This window comes from Lycorma delicatula, chromosome 2 (assembly GCF_047948215.1).
Source record: "Lycorma delicatula isolate Av1 chromosome 2, ASM4794821v1, whole genome shotgun sequence".
Taxonomy (NCBI): Eukaryota; Metazoa; Arthropoda; class Insecta; order Hemiptera; family Fulgoridae; genus Lycorma; species Lycorma delicatula.
In genome coordinates, this window is record NC_134456.1 from 147,490,478 (window position 1) to 147,508,405 (window position 17,928).

The following is a 17,928-nucleotide window of genomic DNA, read 5'->3' on the forward strand; positions in this document are numbered from 1 at the left end:
ACAATATAATCTTTCTTGTACAGTATAAAAAACACACACACACACACAAATTAAAGGAGAATTTATAAACAAAGCTTTCTTAGCTTTTTTTTAATAATAAATTATTTTTTGGAGATATTTGCAAAATAAAAAATATATTTTTCTTTCCTCTCGTAAAATTACCAGCTCATCAATCTCGCTCATTGATTCTTGGAAGATTAAGTTGAACAAAATAAGATCATTACAACCAATCTTCAAGCGAACGGTATTCTTTTTTTTTAATATTTTATCTTACTAGCACTTTCGAGGAAAGTATGAAACAGAATTAAGCCTGGCTAAAGGGTAATGATATATGTTATATTAAATCTAATAAAAATAAACAAAGCGTTATTAAAATAGTAATGTGAGAGGAAACTGAGATATAATTATTTAATTGTCAGTGACATTGTTGATTGTGGGTGCAAGAGAGCGAAAGTAAAAGTACAGAGCAGAAGGAGGTGTGTAGAGTTGTGGCTGAAGTGGTTGTGGTGGACCGTAACCTGTACCTGTCGTCAGTGGTTCAGTGTAGGTCTAACAGTGGACCAGGGAGCGATGCAGTTGTGTGTTATTTATTACTAAATTATATAAGTGTTGTGAATATTAAAAGGCGTTTATTATTCATCATCATCAAAATAACATCATCAAAGAATATTTTGTATATACATGAGATCTAACTAGGTATGTGTTTTTTATTACCTTATATTATTATAAAAGTTTTAAAAATTAAATAAAGTTTCATATAAATACAATATAATTTTACCGGGAAAAGATTTATTCGAAAAAAGAACTCATTTTATCAAACATTTACCTGTTAACTCTTATTACTTTAATGAATACGTTCTAGTAATCGAGAAAGATCACCCGCAAGAATCTTTAATGGTACATAATATTTTTCGTTAAATATTTGAACTTTATATTTACTTTTTTTTTACTGCAGAATTTTACTTCGTTTTTAAATTCTTACTTTTCTGATTTATTATTGTTTCATTGTATTTTCAGGTATGTCAACCAATTAATTATTGCTGAACCATTAGATGGTTAAATAAATTTATATTAAAGGGGTGATATTAACCAGAATTTTGCCAATACGATTTATATTTTAGGGTTCTGTAAATTATGGGATTTTTTTTAGAAACAGATATAAGGGATATTTCATTATTAACTGAATACAGTGAAAAACATTATTGTAATGAGGATAGATCAGGTTATAGAATAACAAAATCTTTTTTGAATAGAATGATTATTTTTTTATTGTTTTATAAAACCTTCAGACGAAATTTAAATGAATAACTTTATTTCCGTGAAAAATTTCTGAGTAAAATTATTCATTGTAAATGAATGATATTGAGAAGTAGGGGTTGGGATAAATGATAACGTGTTTAAAAACATATTTTAGAAGGAAAATAAATAAAATTCATAAAATATATTTAAAATGTAATTAATTGTAGCAGATTAAATAAAATAGAAGGTGACAAAATTCATCACATCAAGTTTTCCTCTATTAACAAAGAGCCTGAATATTTTGTTATCTATAACTGAATTTTCTTACGTTAACGGATTGTATTACTAGATTGTGTAATGTAGATTTAACACAATAATTTCAATTTAAAAAAAAGAACATTTAAAATTAGGTTGAATTAACATATTATAAATTTTTGGATATATACAATATCTCACAGAGATAGAGAAAAATTTAGTAATTGTGCTATAGATGAAAATAAAAAGAAAAATTCATATAAACATTTGTTCAGAAACGCTTCGTGTTTTAGTTATATATTGCGAAAAATTTCGTCCTGATTTCTTGCTCCAAGAATAAAATAAACCCATACTGAAATTCTTGGAATTTAAATTAAGGGATAAATTCGATGGTGTTTGATCTGAAAAACTGAATAAACAGAATGTTTTTATTTGGCGAGGTTTCTTTGTGAATATATATATATATATATATAAAATGTTTCAGGAAAAATGGATTTCAGAATGCATTTTCCAGTAAAAATAAAAAAAAACGTTTATACAAAAATGGATTCGGAGACGCTTCGTTTTCGAGTTATAACTTGCGAAAAATTTCGCCTTGATTTCTGCTCCAAGGGTAATATGAAGCCGTACTTAAATTCTTGGAACTTAATTAAGAGATAAATATGTGGATTCATATGGTTTTGACCTGAAAAATTTAAATAAAATGTATTCCAGAACCGTATGTTAGTAATTTCTAAGAAAATTATGATAAAACACAAAAAATTGGTGTCACAACGTCAAAATACAATTTTTTAAAGTTTTAGTACAATAATTTCGTTAAAAATCTAATGTGGACACCACGTGACTTCCTTGTACGCCTATTAAATTATACATACAAATTTTTAAAACTATATCAAATGAAATTTCATTAATAATTATTGGTTTTCTTTAATTTTTCTTTTCTTATTGTTATTAAATTATTATTTATTGTAAAAACTTTTTTACAATCAGAGGTTAATCAATTATTAATATATTTAAATTAAAAAAAAAAAAAAAAAAAAAAGTTAAAATAAGGGAAAATGAAAAAAGGAAGAAAACGTTGCAAACAAAGAAAGAATAAAAAAATTAAGAGAAGAGGATAAATACAAAGAGGAAGAAAACATGAAGACCAATGAAAGAATAAAAAAATTAAAAGAGGATGATATTATAAATAGAGAAAAAATTTGAAAACTAGAGAACGTGTTCACAAATTAAGATCAGAAGAATTATATCAAACCAAAGAGCGATTAAATAATTGGGCAACAAAAAACAAATAAACGAATTGATGATCAATCCGACTTAGGGAGAATATTGTCCGACAATATCAGAGGAGTAATGAACTAAAAGATAAGAATCTTTTGCAATTAATTAAAGATGGGGCATTTATGTCTTAGTGTATATGTTGTTCTTATGAGGGTCTATTTTTCAATCACTCTCCAGGTAACTTTAATGTAGATAAAAATTAAACAGAAATTCCAGAACAATTGAACAAAATTAAACAGAAATTAAACTAGAAAATTAAAAAATAATGTGATTCTAAATTATAATTTTCAATTAATATTAAATAATCAGATGTTTCACCAAATCTGTTACATATACATATATGTAATAATGCCTGTTAAATTACGTATACACATATTTAAAAGTACATAAAATTTTATTTCACTAATAACTTCTTTTTATTCATATATATTTTTATTGTTATTATTGAATAATTATTTACTGTAAATTTTTTGACAATGACGAGTTAATAATTATTAATAAATGAATATATTTAAATAAAAAAAAAAAGTTAACAAAAGAAAAGGAGATGAAGTCTGATTCGAACCGATGTGCCTTCCCTTATAAGATCCAAACATTTCATTAATTAAAATATTATTTTTATTAATTAAAATATTATTTGCTATAACTCTGGAACCAATGAAAATAGGTACCACTTATGATATACCGTTGGAAAGCTCTCAAAGTGGGCTTATTACTAGAGTTAAGCAAAAGTCCAAAATTCAAACCTTTTTGGAATTTGGGCTTTTTTGGACACTTTTGGTTTAGTCTATTGCAATCAAAAGGGAGTTGCACAACTAGATGTTACAACAGTCCTAAATCCAAAATTTCAACATCCTACGGTTAATCGTTTTTGAGTACGTAGGTACAGACGTCACGCCGAAACTAATCAAAATGGATTCAGGGATGGTCAAAATTGATATTTCCTTTACTTCGTACAAGGAAGTAAAAAGGGATTAAATTAAATTTTTTAATAAAATTTTTATTGAATTTAATTCTTAGAGAATTTGTGTAATTAAAGACAACTGAACGTGTAGAAGATTTTAAGATATTTGACTTTTATTAAAAGCAGATTGAAACGTAGTAGAAAAATATTGTATTGTAATTTTACACCAAAATAAGTCACATCACTACTGAAAAATATCTAAAAACGAAGTCAATTAGTAAAAGTAAACAAATAAAAACGTATAACAAAATTACTATTACAAATGTCAAATGTCTTTCTTCACTGTTTATACAATACTGTTTACTGGAAATTTAATGAAGTTACTGTACATCAAACCTAATAAATTCTATTTTGTGCGACAAGTTTTTGTACTCCGCCACAGAGATCAGCAGACTTTACGAAGAATGCCAGTCCATTAAGCATTCATTCCCATTCTTTTACTTTCTAAACTTACTCCCTTTCAGACAACTGTATAATTTATAAGGTACTTATAATTTTCTTTATTAGAAGTGGGAAATTTTACGCCTGCTAAGTATTTTCGAAGATTTTTCACGTATATAGCCCAAAGATTTTTAACAATCCGCCGAGTTATTTTAAAAATTGCAAGAATGTAAATTCATTTAGAATCTTTTTTAGACGTTGTCTCATCCGCCGTGAAAATTTTGAGCACTTTTCGGTTTCTGTTCCGGAAATTGTAGAGTAAGATAGCTTTCCGTTTTCTTCTTTACCGAACCGAATATACTACTGTGTAGTATACTCAGCTCGTGTTCGATATATTCAGCTTGGGGCAACGAGATGCAATAACATTTAGCCGTACAAATACAAATATTCACCATAGGGTCGGAAAATGAACATCAATATTCTCAGAGAAAGCAACTCCGATTAGTTTCTCTTGTCCTTTAAGTATTTTACCTGAATAAAATTTATAAATAAGACTATGGTATATAATAAAAAATCTAAAATGAATGCCGCCTTTTCAAACTGGAATTAATGAACACATTATTACTCAGTGCTTAAACAGTGCTTACTATTGTTCAATATTATATACAATGCTTTAATTCAGAGGGGGAAGTGTCTGGTTAATCAGGTAAACGCATCGTAAAAACCAACGCAAAGATACATAATCCTTTATTAAAATATATAACATAACGATTACAAAAAAACTCGCAACAGTAAAAAAAACTAATTTCAAAAATCTATGTTTTAAGACTTAAATATAAAAATAATTTTTACTTAAACTACTCATTTTATTTTCTCCTGGCAAGAAAATACGGTACTCCAGCAATTAACATAATCCCACAAAGCCACAATGTTTTAAATCGTGATTCTACGCAATGATTAAATAAATAATACTCATTTCATATATATATATATATATATATATATAAAATTTCGACGTAGAAGATGAAAATAAAAATGAACTTTATATGATACAAAAAAATGTGGTTCACCATACAGGTCAAGTATAAAGCATATAATGTAATAATAAAACAAAAAAACCGCAAAGAAAGCGGTTCTTCTTAAAGAAAATACATTGTGTAGGATAACATAACATGTATACTATATTCTTACTTTCGATAAACCACTACATCATTTGATAAATAAATAATTTGAAATCAATAAAAAGAGAAAAAATAAAATTTGAGTCTCCAATTTTTATCATAAAAATTGTTTATAATAATTAGAATTTACTTAACTGTAGATTATAATAATGTGAAAGTACTCTTTCTGCGTCCCTTACAACCCATAGTTATGCAATCTGGAATTTCTAAAACTTACATCCTGAAACGTCTGAAGTATAGCAGTGAAGTAGAATTTTAGATAGTAAAGAATGGGAAGTACGGAAAAATGCCAACATGTAATAACAAATTCACGTTCCGTAAAAAAAACCAACTTAAATAATAGTAGATGTAATTTCGGTGCGTTACTTGATTTTTTAAAATTATTATTAATTAAAAATATTCACAGAAGTTGGAACTTAAAATTTCTGTATTTCTATATCGATATCTATACACTAGTATATGAAGACGAAAAGGGTTTTGTTTGTTAGGGATAAAGAAAAAAAACTATTCGATCAATCAAAACCAAATTTTTACCCGTGTTTCTTGGCATTTCTGAGAAGGATTTTAGATATATTTTATCTCGAAGAATCAACCGATCGATTGCTCTAAAATTTTCTGGATATATTCGTATTATAATATGAAAGGTTTTAAACTATAGACCGAAGCCCTAGCTCCCTTGAAGGTTAAAATATTTAAAATATTCATTATTTCTTCACCCCCAATTTGTAAATTAAAGATATTCATTAATGAAAAAAAAAGATTAATCCATTTACATCATTATTATTTTTCTGCCTCCATAGCAAAGAAATGTTATGAACTTTTCGTGGTCAGAGTGTGTGTACTTTACTTACCATAACTACCATTATTCTATCTTTTATCATTTAGTTTCTTTCTCAGGTTTCTATAAAGCCTGAATACTTTAACTGTTATTCATCAGTATTATTCTCACACTCATGAAATAACGGAACAGTGCGGGGATCCAGGAGACGGAGCCCTCTGAGTAAAGGGAAGTGGCAACCAAAACGAGCTCTGTGGATGTCCAAGGCGCCGACCCCTTACAACACGGGAATGGCGAGCGAAGCGAGCTCTGCGGCCCTGGGGTAGGCGCCGGGAGGCCACAAGGAGCCCCTGAGTTGGTTCCGGCGTTCGCCTGGGTGATTCAAGAAGAATGTAACAAACTTTCAGTCATGTTCCACTAGTGAAAATAAAGAAGAACGTTTATATAATCAAAGGTTCGGAAACGCTTCGTTAGCGAGTCAGCTGGCAAAATATTTCTTCCTGATTTCTACCCCATCGGTAAAATTAAGCCAGAATGTATTTCTTGGGACCAAAATTAAAGAATAAGTTTAGAGGTTTTATATGAAATCTGACCTAACAAACTAAAAAAAAAATAATAAATCTGAGAACTGTATTTTTAGTAGTTTTCCAGAAATCTGGGATAAGAGACAAAAGATTGGGATCGAAAAGCACACTATTTTATGATAAGCGTAAAATAACTTTGTTAAATAAACACATCGAATTTTAAACAAAACTTGTACAAAATTTGATTCACAGTAAAATGGTATGAATAAAGTCAACACAAAATAATTACAAATGTAAAACTTTTGAAGTTTATAAAACGAATCGAAACGTGGCAGATTTTAATTAGGTATTAAAGGAAAAAAAATTCGATATTACAAAAAAAAAAGGATTAAATATTTTAGAAACATTAAACGATCAAAATTTGAAAAAAAAATTGAAAAATCAAATAAACCAATATATTAACACGTCTTTAAAGCTAATTAAAAATTAATTTTATATAAATTTGTTTGAAATAGTCTATTTCATAAGTTGGCAATAATAACTAATACCAGAAGAATTTCTACCGATCTGGCTTAACACAAAGTAAGGTATGGCGAATATTTCGTAAAGATAAACTCCATTCTTTTAATTTACAAAAGGTACAAAATTTACTTCCTAGAGATCTTCCTGAAAGTTTAAATTATTTTCACTGTATTTCGGGCAATGCTAATAACGAGGATTCTTCTTTTTTTACCGATTAAGTAATATTTGTTTGAAAATGAATTATTAATTCAAAATACCGTCACATACGGGAGTCACAAAAATCCACACGGCACCGTCGAAACTAGATACCGACACAGATTCTACGTAAATGTTCGGTATTCTAGGAAACAAAATACTGGGACCATTTATTTTCAATGAGAACGTTTCGCGTGCTTCAGACAAACATTTTGCTTAATAATTTGCCAGATTTATCGGAATATGTTCTCTGATATGAAGAAGCACGATAGAGCAACTCCACACTTTTTTCTAGCAGTAAGATGACATTTAAATGCGAATTTTCTGAACGAGTGGATCGGGCATGGCAGATCTTTTAACTGGCCTCCAGGTCCCCTGACTTAACGTCTCTGGACTACTATCTGTGGGACCACTTGAAATCATTAGTATATGTACAAAAGTGTAATACAAGAGAAAATTATAGTTATTAGAATTCTTAGTGCGTTACAAATAATAAAAAACAACCCTGTTGAAATACGGAAAGTCAACAAAAATATTACACGTCGGGCAGAGTCCCGAGCCACTGAGGGAAGACATATACAACGGTTTATTTAATTGTTTGGGTTTGTATTTTTTAATTTTTTTTGTATTTAATTATTTTGTTTTGTAATACTAAACAGTTTCGTTTAATACCTAGTTAAAATTTGCCACTCGTTAATGTTTTGTTTTTAATAAACTTCGAAATAACTAATTCACTCCTAGATTATGACTAATTTTAAGATTAAGCTGCATCGCCTCTACTGGCCTCAAATTAACTAAAGCTACACAAGATGTAAGAAGATTTACACAATATAGTATGACTAAATCAAGATTATCTGTCTCGGTCAATTCTTACAGCTATGACCAATTTAAAGCGTCTAAGAAATAATCGGAGTTACTTTCTCTTAGAGTAACGATGTTTATATATAGCTAGTACTACAATAAATAGAGTAAAGCAGTCACTCGGTTAAGCATGACGATGTAAACAGTATATTCGTCTCAGACAAAAAGACAGCAGGAAGTCACTTCACTTTTTACTTTCTCGGTAAACCTAGCGTGGAATAAATGTTTACGACTGAGAACGTCTATACCATTTTCAGAAGTAACTAGTGCCTAACATAGGCTTCCCGAAAAACGATAGTTATGATACATTAATTTAATATTAATTTTCGGCCGACCCCCGAGGCGAAGGGGGTAGAGTCTTCGTCTTTCATTCGGAAGATTCTGGGTTCATATCCCACATCAGGTTTGCTATTTTTTTCAGAATGTATCAATTCTTCGTATTTCAACCATAAAAAAAGAAGACTCTACTGCTTTTATAACTAAATAAATAACATTAAAAATAATTTTAATTCTGAAATCCTGTCTTTAGTGATATTTTAAAAACCATCCTTATGAATCATTTAACATCGGGTGAAGGATCAATTCAAAGATCTATATTTAAGGTAAATACGATTCATTTTTGTTATTTCTAAATATCCAAAGGCTATTTCTGAAAAAGAGGTTACGTGTTATTACACGGCTGTCTAAAAGGCATTGTAATGTATTTGGGTATATGCATGTTTGTTCCACTATAGCAGCTCAACGGCTGAACATATTTAGATGTATGCGTTGGAATCCTTACGTTACCGGGAGTGTCATCGGCTATAGAAATAAATAAATATATATATATGTTTACATAAATTTTAAAAAATCTATCAGATGAGTGAGTGGTATTTTAATAACTCGCATCTCAACGCGTCATCAGAATAATTCGAAAACCTTGTATCATACATGTGAAGCTGTTATCTTACTAGTGTTTTTACACGACTGCCCAAAAAGGAGTGCAATGTATTTTGGGTGTGTGTATGTATGTATGTGTACCATAACAACTCAATGGCATAACCGATTGTCACTCGCACACTCTTAAATTATCCTATATTACGAGTAGTATTCTACACTAGTATTAATATTAGCTTATGTTACACACCAATGTTTGTAAGCAATGTTTTTTTTTACAGTCGTGTTTTTTAAACTTTAATATATACCTCTTGTTTTTATTATTTATTTAAATTTAAATATTGTAAAAGTGAATATATATAATAAATATTGCATACCGTATGATGTATTTAATTTGTGTTTTATGGAGGGGGATGTAAATCAAAATAAAGGTTATATCTAGCTCAGGTCCCGGGATTGCCACTACTTGCATAACCTACATACAACAGCCCTCGAGGGTTTTATCCCTTCTTACACGTCTGTCTACTAACAAATAAATGTAACTTGTTTCGGTTTATAGCTATACTGCGTAATTATAAATAAACAATTTAATGAAAATTATAGTAATATGTCAAATTTTGCACGTCAACATATTTTTATATATTTTTTTTTTATATTTAATGAATCCCTAACAAAAAAAATACAATTTTAACTTGTAAAATTTTGGAAGTATGTATGTTCGCTTATTTTTGTTTTCTATCTCCAAACTGGATGGATTGATTTGAATGAAATTCGTAACAATGATTTCTGTGTACGGGAATTGATGTCAATTAATTTTGATTACAATCGATTAAAGGGGCTGAATATGACGGATGTTACGAGTACCGTATTTCAAAATTATACTCAAAGATAAGTAAACATTTTTATATAATTTAATACCATTTAGGTTGCTAAGCTATTTTCTGATGGTGTTTGGTCTTATTTAAACTACCATAAAGGGGGAGGGGTAAGATAAAAAAAAAACTTTTTTCTAATTAATTTATTTTGTATTAATTAGATTCAATTACATTAATATGTCACTTTTGTTATGCATTCGGGTAAATTTATTCAGGGGGGATAATAAGCGTATTTTTTTTACTTTTTCATAAATTATCGTTTTTCTTGCTATCTTCAGACTGGATTAAGCGATTTTTATCAGATTTTGTATATCACGTCTGTATGTGGGTTATTGATTTAATTTTGCTTAAAATCGTTCGAGAGTTTGGAGAGATACAGTCACCATGGATAGCATATCTCAAAATTTTATTCAAAGAGTACAATCATTTTTGTTTTTTTTTTATAATTTAATATCTCTAAGGTATATATACCGAAGCGAATCCAGGAAGTTATTAAAGGTAAAGACTTATTAATAATTTTCCTCCTAAGTCTGCCAGCATTTTTTTACTTTTTTAAATGTAATTATATAGATATTTTTAAAAAATTTAGTTTTTTGTAGTAATTTTCAAGAAAAGGTATACTCTGATAACAGTTTAACAGGCAGATATCCGTTTTAGTAAAAAAAACTACAAATATTATTACTTCCTGCGTGCTATTCGCAACATGTTTAGACAAATGTACTAAAACGTAATAAAGCCTGGTTATTCGTTTCCTTATTACGATTTATTCATTATTATTATTATTATTATTATTATTATTATTTATTTATTTTTTTTTTGTAATGTATTAAAACGTCGTCTGCCAGTTACTTATAGAATCAAAGATTATTACTGTTCATTATCTTCTTGTAGTAGAAGACATTAACAGATTCCCTTGTAACTCTCTCTTTTTCAGTCAAAAGCTATTATTACATGCAGTATTATAAATATATAACATAATAGTGAAATCATTATTTTCCTGTCTGAAATATAAAATTACAGGTTAACTGAAATATTAAGAGAAAAGTGATAATACAGATTTTAAATAAATGTTAAAAAAATTATAGTGTGTTATACCAAGTAAAAAATATCATTTTTAAATAAATACTTAATAAAACATTGTAACTATAGATGTTAGATAATCTATCTATTTTATTTTTGCAATAAAGTTTTTAGAAAAACATTTACCGTATTTATAATTGTCAAAATCTGATTCATCTGAAATAAACTCATAATAAATAAAAATATTCTATTCTGATCGGTAAATAATAATAACGTAATCAAAACACAATAACGCTCTGAACAGCAACCACGCTCTTCAAAGAAGAAAAAATTCAAAATGCTTTTCAGCGAAGCCCGAAAAAGTCCATCCGATTTCAAAACCATACACCTGTGTAACCATGCTTAGTCAGTGATAAAATTTGCACCATTTGAAAGTGATCGTTCTAGAGTTTCAAATACCGGCCGCCAGACTGCAATACTAGCGCTCGAAGATATACTAACAGTCGTAGATAACATGGCGTCTAGTAAATAGAAGGCGTATTGTGTTCTACAATTCAGCAAGACAGAGTTTAATAACGGTTCAACGTGCGTTTCGTCAGCGTTTCAAGGTAGATCCATCATCGGCTATGAACAACCTCGCTCTTCAAAGAAGAATGTACAACGAATTCGAGATGCTTTTCATCGAAGCTGAAAAGCATCTCGAATTTGTCGACTGTCTACTCCTCGTAAGTTCATATGAGAACTTACGATCCCTCATATGACTGTTTGGTGTGTGTTACAATGACGCTGACATTTCAGGCCACACCGATTACAAACGGTACAAGCTCTTCGTGTAAGTGACAAAGAAAAAAAAACGAAAAGTTATCTGTGATGTGGTCTTAATTGAGATTGAAGATCATAGGTTCTTACTGCGATTAATTTTTAATCATGAAGCAACATTTCATGTAAGCGGTATAGTTTCACTTCACGATGTTCACATATGAAAATTTGAGAATCTGCACCAGATCGTTCAGCAGGAGCGAAATTCAATGCTTTTTGTGCGGTTTCGTTTACAAAAATTTACGGCCCTTTCCTTTTTTTTAAGAAAACACAGTAACAGGGAGTTCTTATCTTGAAATGCTGTCTCTAAATGAAGATTCATTTTTCAGCAACATGGCCTCACCACATGGGCAAAACAGAGTTCGTAGAATTCTAAATGGAATATCGCCTCGATGTTGGGTAGAGTGTAGAGCCAAGACTTGGCACTACACACTTAGCCCCCGAGAATTTACATTACAACTTGTGAATCTTTGTTTGTGGGGATTTGTGAAACAAAGTGTTTATGTTCTACAATTAACTGCTGACTTGTATAAGCTGCAAATTAGGATCTCAGCTGCAGTAACTTCTGTAACAGAGGATTGTCTGCTACGGAAAAATTCAGTTATCGTCTTGATCTTATCGGTGTAGCAGATGGAGAGTACATAGAACATTTATAATTTGGTAAGTGAAATTTTAAACATTTTTGAATAGTATGTAATTTTTCACACATTTTATTGTATAATACTGTGTACTTGAATCAAGAAACTCGTAATGTAATAATACATAATTTCGTACTCCAGAAAGCCTTAACCCACTACCCTTGTCAGAACACTCTTAACGTCACGTTATTGCATTCCTTTTCTAATTTTTAAAAGAAACAGGATTCTCTATGATTTTTACTTTGCGAACGATGGATTTTAGAAAAGGCAACATTTTTGTAGGTCTCAACAAATAAAATAAATAAAACAAAAACGTTTATAAAAAGTTTTAGAACGTGGATTGCATCTATGCCTTTTATCTGGAGTTTTCTGGGTTTAAATTGGCATTTTTTAACACAAAAAAATTCATTATCATCCATGGACAACTGTTACAGGATGTCAGACAAATAAAAAAGAATATAGAAAAATTAATTTCTGTTGGGCTGTTCTCCATCAAAACAAACATGAATATTCGTCACATCTGTTCACTGTTCCGAGATACGATTGATATTTAACTGTGTTAAAACAAAAAAAAATAAAATGTCTATTCTTCTTCAAATTTCGAAATTTTGTAGCTAAATTAAAAAAAATTTTCTTTATATGTTTCTACGTTTTCTAAAAAGAAATTTAAAGAATTGAAAAAAAACTACTTATCGTGCTAATTACACTCACTCACTCTATTAAAAAATGCTATTTTCTTAATAATAATTTATTTTTTTAAAAGAAAAATGGTTGTAGTATAGTTTTACAGAATTTTTTTAAAGATCTCATGTGCAGATTACATGACTTCCTTGTACGCCTGTTAAATTACATATATACTTGTTTTTTTTTGTTTTTTTAAATTAAAAGTACATAAAATTTTATTTCACTAATAACTTCTGATATTTTTGTTTTTTGTTATTATGAATTATTATTTATCGTAAAAACTTTTTTTATAATCAGAGGTTAATAATCATTAATAAATCAATATATTTAAATTAAAAAAAAGGAGATGATGTCTGACTCGAACCGATGTGCCTTGTAAGATCCAAATATTTCATTAATTACAATTTTATTTGGCTATAACTCCGGAACCAATGAAAACAAGCCACTTATGATATATCGTTGAAAAGCTCTCAATGAGGGCTTATTACTGGAGTTAAGAAAAAGTCCAAAATCCAAATGTTTTTGGATTTTCGGCTTTTTTGGACACTTTTGGTTCAGTCGATTGCAATTAAAAGGGGAGAGCACAACTAGATATTACAAAGTCCGAAATCCAAAACTTCAATATCCTACGGCTAATCGTTTTTGAGTTATGCGAGATACATACGTACGTACAGACCGAAACTAGTCAAAAGGGAATCAGGGATGGTCAAAATGGATATTTCCGTTGAAATCTGAAAACCGAAATTTTTCGCAATCACAATACTTCCTTTACTTCGTACAAGGAAATAAAAAGATAATTTCAAAGAGCGTGTATTCCTCTTTTTTTACTTTTCTGAAAATTTCTTTTGCATAATTTTAATTTAAGAAAATACAAATTCACTGTTTTTAAAATATTATCTTACATTGCCGTCAGTAAATTGAAATAAAGCAATTTTGAGAATATTCTTAATTTTTAAACAGATTTAATTCAAAAGACAATATTTTATAAAGAATTATCTATATATATAAAATAACGATGTACAGTCACCTCCTAGTGGTGTTTGTCGGGTAATTCTAAGAACCGGACAAAATATATTTTTACCAGAGGTTAATAATTATTAATAAATCAATATATTTAAATTAAAAAAAAAGGAGATGATGTCTGACTCGAACCGATGTGCCTTGTAAGATCCAAATATTTCATTAATTACAATTTTATTTGGCTATAACTCTGGAACCAATGAAAACAAGCCACTTATGATATATCGTTGAAAAGCTCTCAACGAGGGCTATTAATATTTTAATATTTTTAAGATGGAGGCCTACTGTTTTGAAACCCACATTCTTAGATCACTCAAAGTTTCGGGTTCTGTACTTACCAAACTATCGCTCTGAAGAAATTACAATACACTGCTATTTTCTTTTTTTTTATAAATTGAACCGTTTTTAATTACTGTTTATCATTATTATTCTCACAAGCGTGAATTTAATGAACACAGCGGGGTCAAAGAGGCAGAGCCTCTGGTTGAACGGGAAGGGTGAGCGAAGCCAACCATGACCGGCTAAATATCCTCTAATCGCGACGAGAAACGCAAGCAACCATATATTGCGGGTAAAGGCGCTAAGGGAATGCTAGAAATGTATCAAAATGAATTAATTAAATTAATGTACAAAATTTCGCATAGAATATTTAAATTAATGGAGAATTGTTACCTCATGCAATTATACCCATTGTAGGAGATGGTGCGTGTCTTTTTCGATCTTTTATATACATACATATATATATAAATAATTATTTTTTCAATATTTATTTTTTATTTATTTATTTATTTTTTAAATTCTACAGTCTGTAGAATAATTAGCATGCTAGTTTTCGATCAACCTGTAACGGATTTGATTCCCGGCTAAGTTTGGGATATTAACCGTCTTCCTTTTTATAAAATAAACTGAATAAAAACATATACAAGTGAAAAAAACCTCAAAAAATTGTTTGTTATATGTTAATATATTTTTTTTTAATCTAATTTTGAATGAACAATTAAGAGATGAGATATTTTAAAATTGTAAATAACGTTAAAATATTAAAAAATTGAATAATGAAAATTGTAGCAATTTTTAAGCACTATTATTAATAGCATCCTCTTATGAAAGATTAGAAGACTAGTTTCTTTTCAACTTTTACAACAGACAAAAAGATTTAGTCTGTTTATTATTATTTATTAGACAAGACAATTTCATAATACTCGACTTCCATTAAAATCTATTACTTAAAAGATTTTAACAGGAACTTTTATGTTATTATAATTTATCTAACACTAATAAAATATCTATTGAAATGCATACAAAATAATAATTTACGTAACAACGTGTTAATAAAGTACTGGAATATCTTTCTAAATTATATAAAGTAGTTGGCCCAGTTGCTGTAGGCTATTTATTTACGTTAGAAATAGAATTTATACATGGAAATGATAAAAAGAATTAATCACGATAAATTTAAATCATTTGAAAAAATCCATAAAAGATTCAGTGAAAGTGTAAAATTATGAATAAGTAAATTTTAATATAATGAATAAAGAAATAATAGATTCAATTTAAATTATTAAAAATTCACAGTTTACATTTAAAAATAAAAATATATTTAAATTTAGTACCAAAATAATATTTTAATTATCTTTTAGTAGAAGCAAAATATTTAATTTTATTTCAGTGATCGAGATAGTAAAAACCTATCTTCACATTTAAAAAAAAATTAATTGTATTTTTTATTGTATTTGTTAAATTAAAACACTTTCTAAGGGAACAGAGAGATCTTTGTAAAAGTATTCAACGGGAACAAAAAGAAAAACAGTGATTCATAGCAATTAAAAATAAATTTATTTATTTTTCTGTATATATATATATATATATACAGAGAGAGAGAGAGAGAGAGAGAGAGAGAGAGAGAGTGTGTGTGTGTGTGTGTGTGTTCCGCGAGATATTGGCCAAACTTAAAGAATTTATTAAAAATCAAAAAAATCAAAATTAAAAAAAATCTCATGTGGACAATATCTCGCTTCATAAATTATATCTTAAGAGAGGATATCTTAATGACATTTGGTGTATATGTACCCAAAAATATCTTCTAAAAAATCAATACATTTGAAAATTATGCCTTCGAAAAGTTCCAAAATGATAGCCATTAAATTTTTTTTATCAAAATAGCCCCAGAAATGTTAATTTTATCGAATTATGATTATAATCTGTTAATCTATTATAATTTTATAATAGGTTATATGTTGGGCAGCTGAGTGTTGGGTACAAATACGGCGATATTTCAATCCATTCTTAAGAAACAATTATATTGAAAAAAAACACAAAATAGCGGACAGAAGGAAAATTAATACGGCTTTTGTCCATATGTTAATAGAGTATGGGAACCTTTAAATTCCTTTTAATAATTAAACATATATAAAAATGAAATTTAGTAAAATCTCTTACCTCAAAACGATCTGTATTTTTCGATATAAGCCCACTACTCACCTAAGCTAATTTGGAGGCATCTCAAAAATTTTAAATAGAAAGGTTAGAACTATGGTACATAATTGTAAAGAGCTTAAAACAAAAAATTGACGTAAAAAAATTTTGCGCTACAACGAAAATGTGACTATTTAATATTTTTTACAGCTAGTTCAATAAAGGATCAACAATTCTCTGCTCAAAAGTGAAGCATTAAAAAAATCGAATCTAAATTTTTCGAATCTAAATTAGGAAATGTTCCTACTTTGAAACGATCTATTTTTTGGTATGAGAATTCTATTTGAAATTCGTACTGTTAGCCACTTTTAAAACCAATAGTGAGATCCACCGGATTTGGTCTAATGGTGAACGCGTCTTCGCAAATCAGCTGATTTCGAAGTCGAAAGTTCCAACATTCAAATCCTAGTAAAGGCTTTTTTACATTTATACGAATTTCAACACTAGATCGTTGATACTGGAGTTCTTTGGTGGTTGCGTCACAATTTACCACACATCTCAGAAATGACTGACCTGAGACTATACAAGACTACACTTCACTTACACTTATACATAACCTCCTCAATCATCATCTAAAGTAATACCTGACGGTGATTCCCGGAGGCTAAACAGGAAAAAACCTAATAGTGAAAAGCATTAAATGACAACTATTTTGATTAGGGTTCTAACCTGAAGTTTTTTAGTTCAAAATGTTTGTTTTCCATTGCCTACACAATTTTAAAATAATCTTTTACAAGCCTATCCTTTACATTTAAAATTTTTTAGTTCCCCCCCTCGAGGAGTTTGGGATATTACGGCCTCGAAAACAGACCATTTTGAGGTAGGAGCATATGGTAAATCGTATTTTGCTATGTTTAACTGTTACAAAATTATTTAAGGGAACCGGGACTAAAATCATATTTTTGCTTTCATTTAAGAAATTTTACATTTAAATAAATCGAAGAGGTAAACCACGATAAATACTGAAGGAAAAAGAATAATCTGCTTTTAATATCAATAATATTTCAGTAAAATATGTTTTTTTACAGTTAACGTAAGTTAAACCCTGATTACAACTCTACATTAGTAATTTCTTATGAATGAAGCGATCAATCTCATCAATTTAAATCATGACTGAATAAAAAAACACATTTAAAAGAAAAAAATTAGGAAAATACTACGTTAGTTCGTTTGACTGAAAAAACAAAATACTAATAAGAAAATGGTAAAATTCTCTTAGATGGATCTTTTCAATTAAGTGGCAGCATTTGTATTTTGTTCGGAATAGTGTAAACGCGCCCTAGGTGTGGGATGGAATTATCATAGCCGCACGCCGCGTCATTACCGCCGCCACGTCTCCG

General features: G+C 28.9%; 1 protein-coding gene across 1 annotated transcript in view; it reads left to right on the forward strand.

The window, feature by feature from the left end:
* Window positions 1-555: 555 nt before the first annotated feature.
* Window positions 556-17,928, forward strand: part of LOC142319309 (uncharacterized) — a 250,944-nt gene continuing 233,571 nt past the window's right edge. Inside the window, exon 1 of the mRNA XM_075356430.1 lies at window positions 556-696. The gene's annotated coding sequence lies outside the window, so the exon portion shown is untranslated. The remainder of the gene's footprint in view (window positions 697-17,928) is intronic.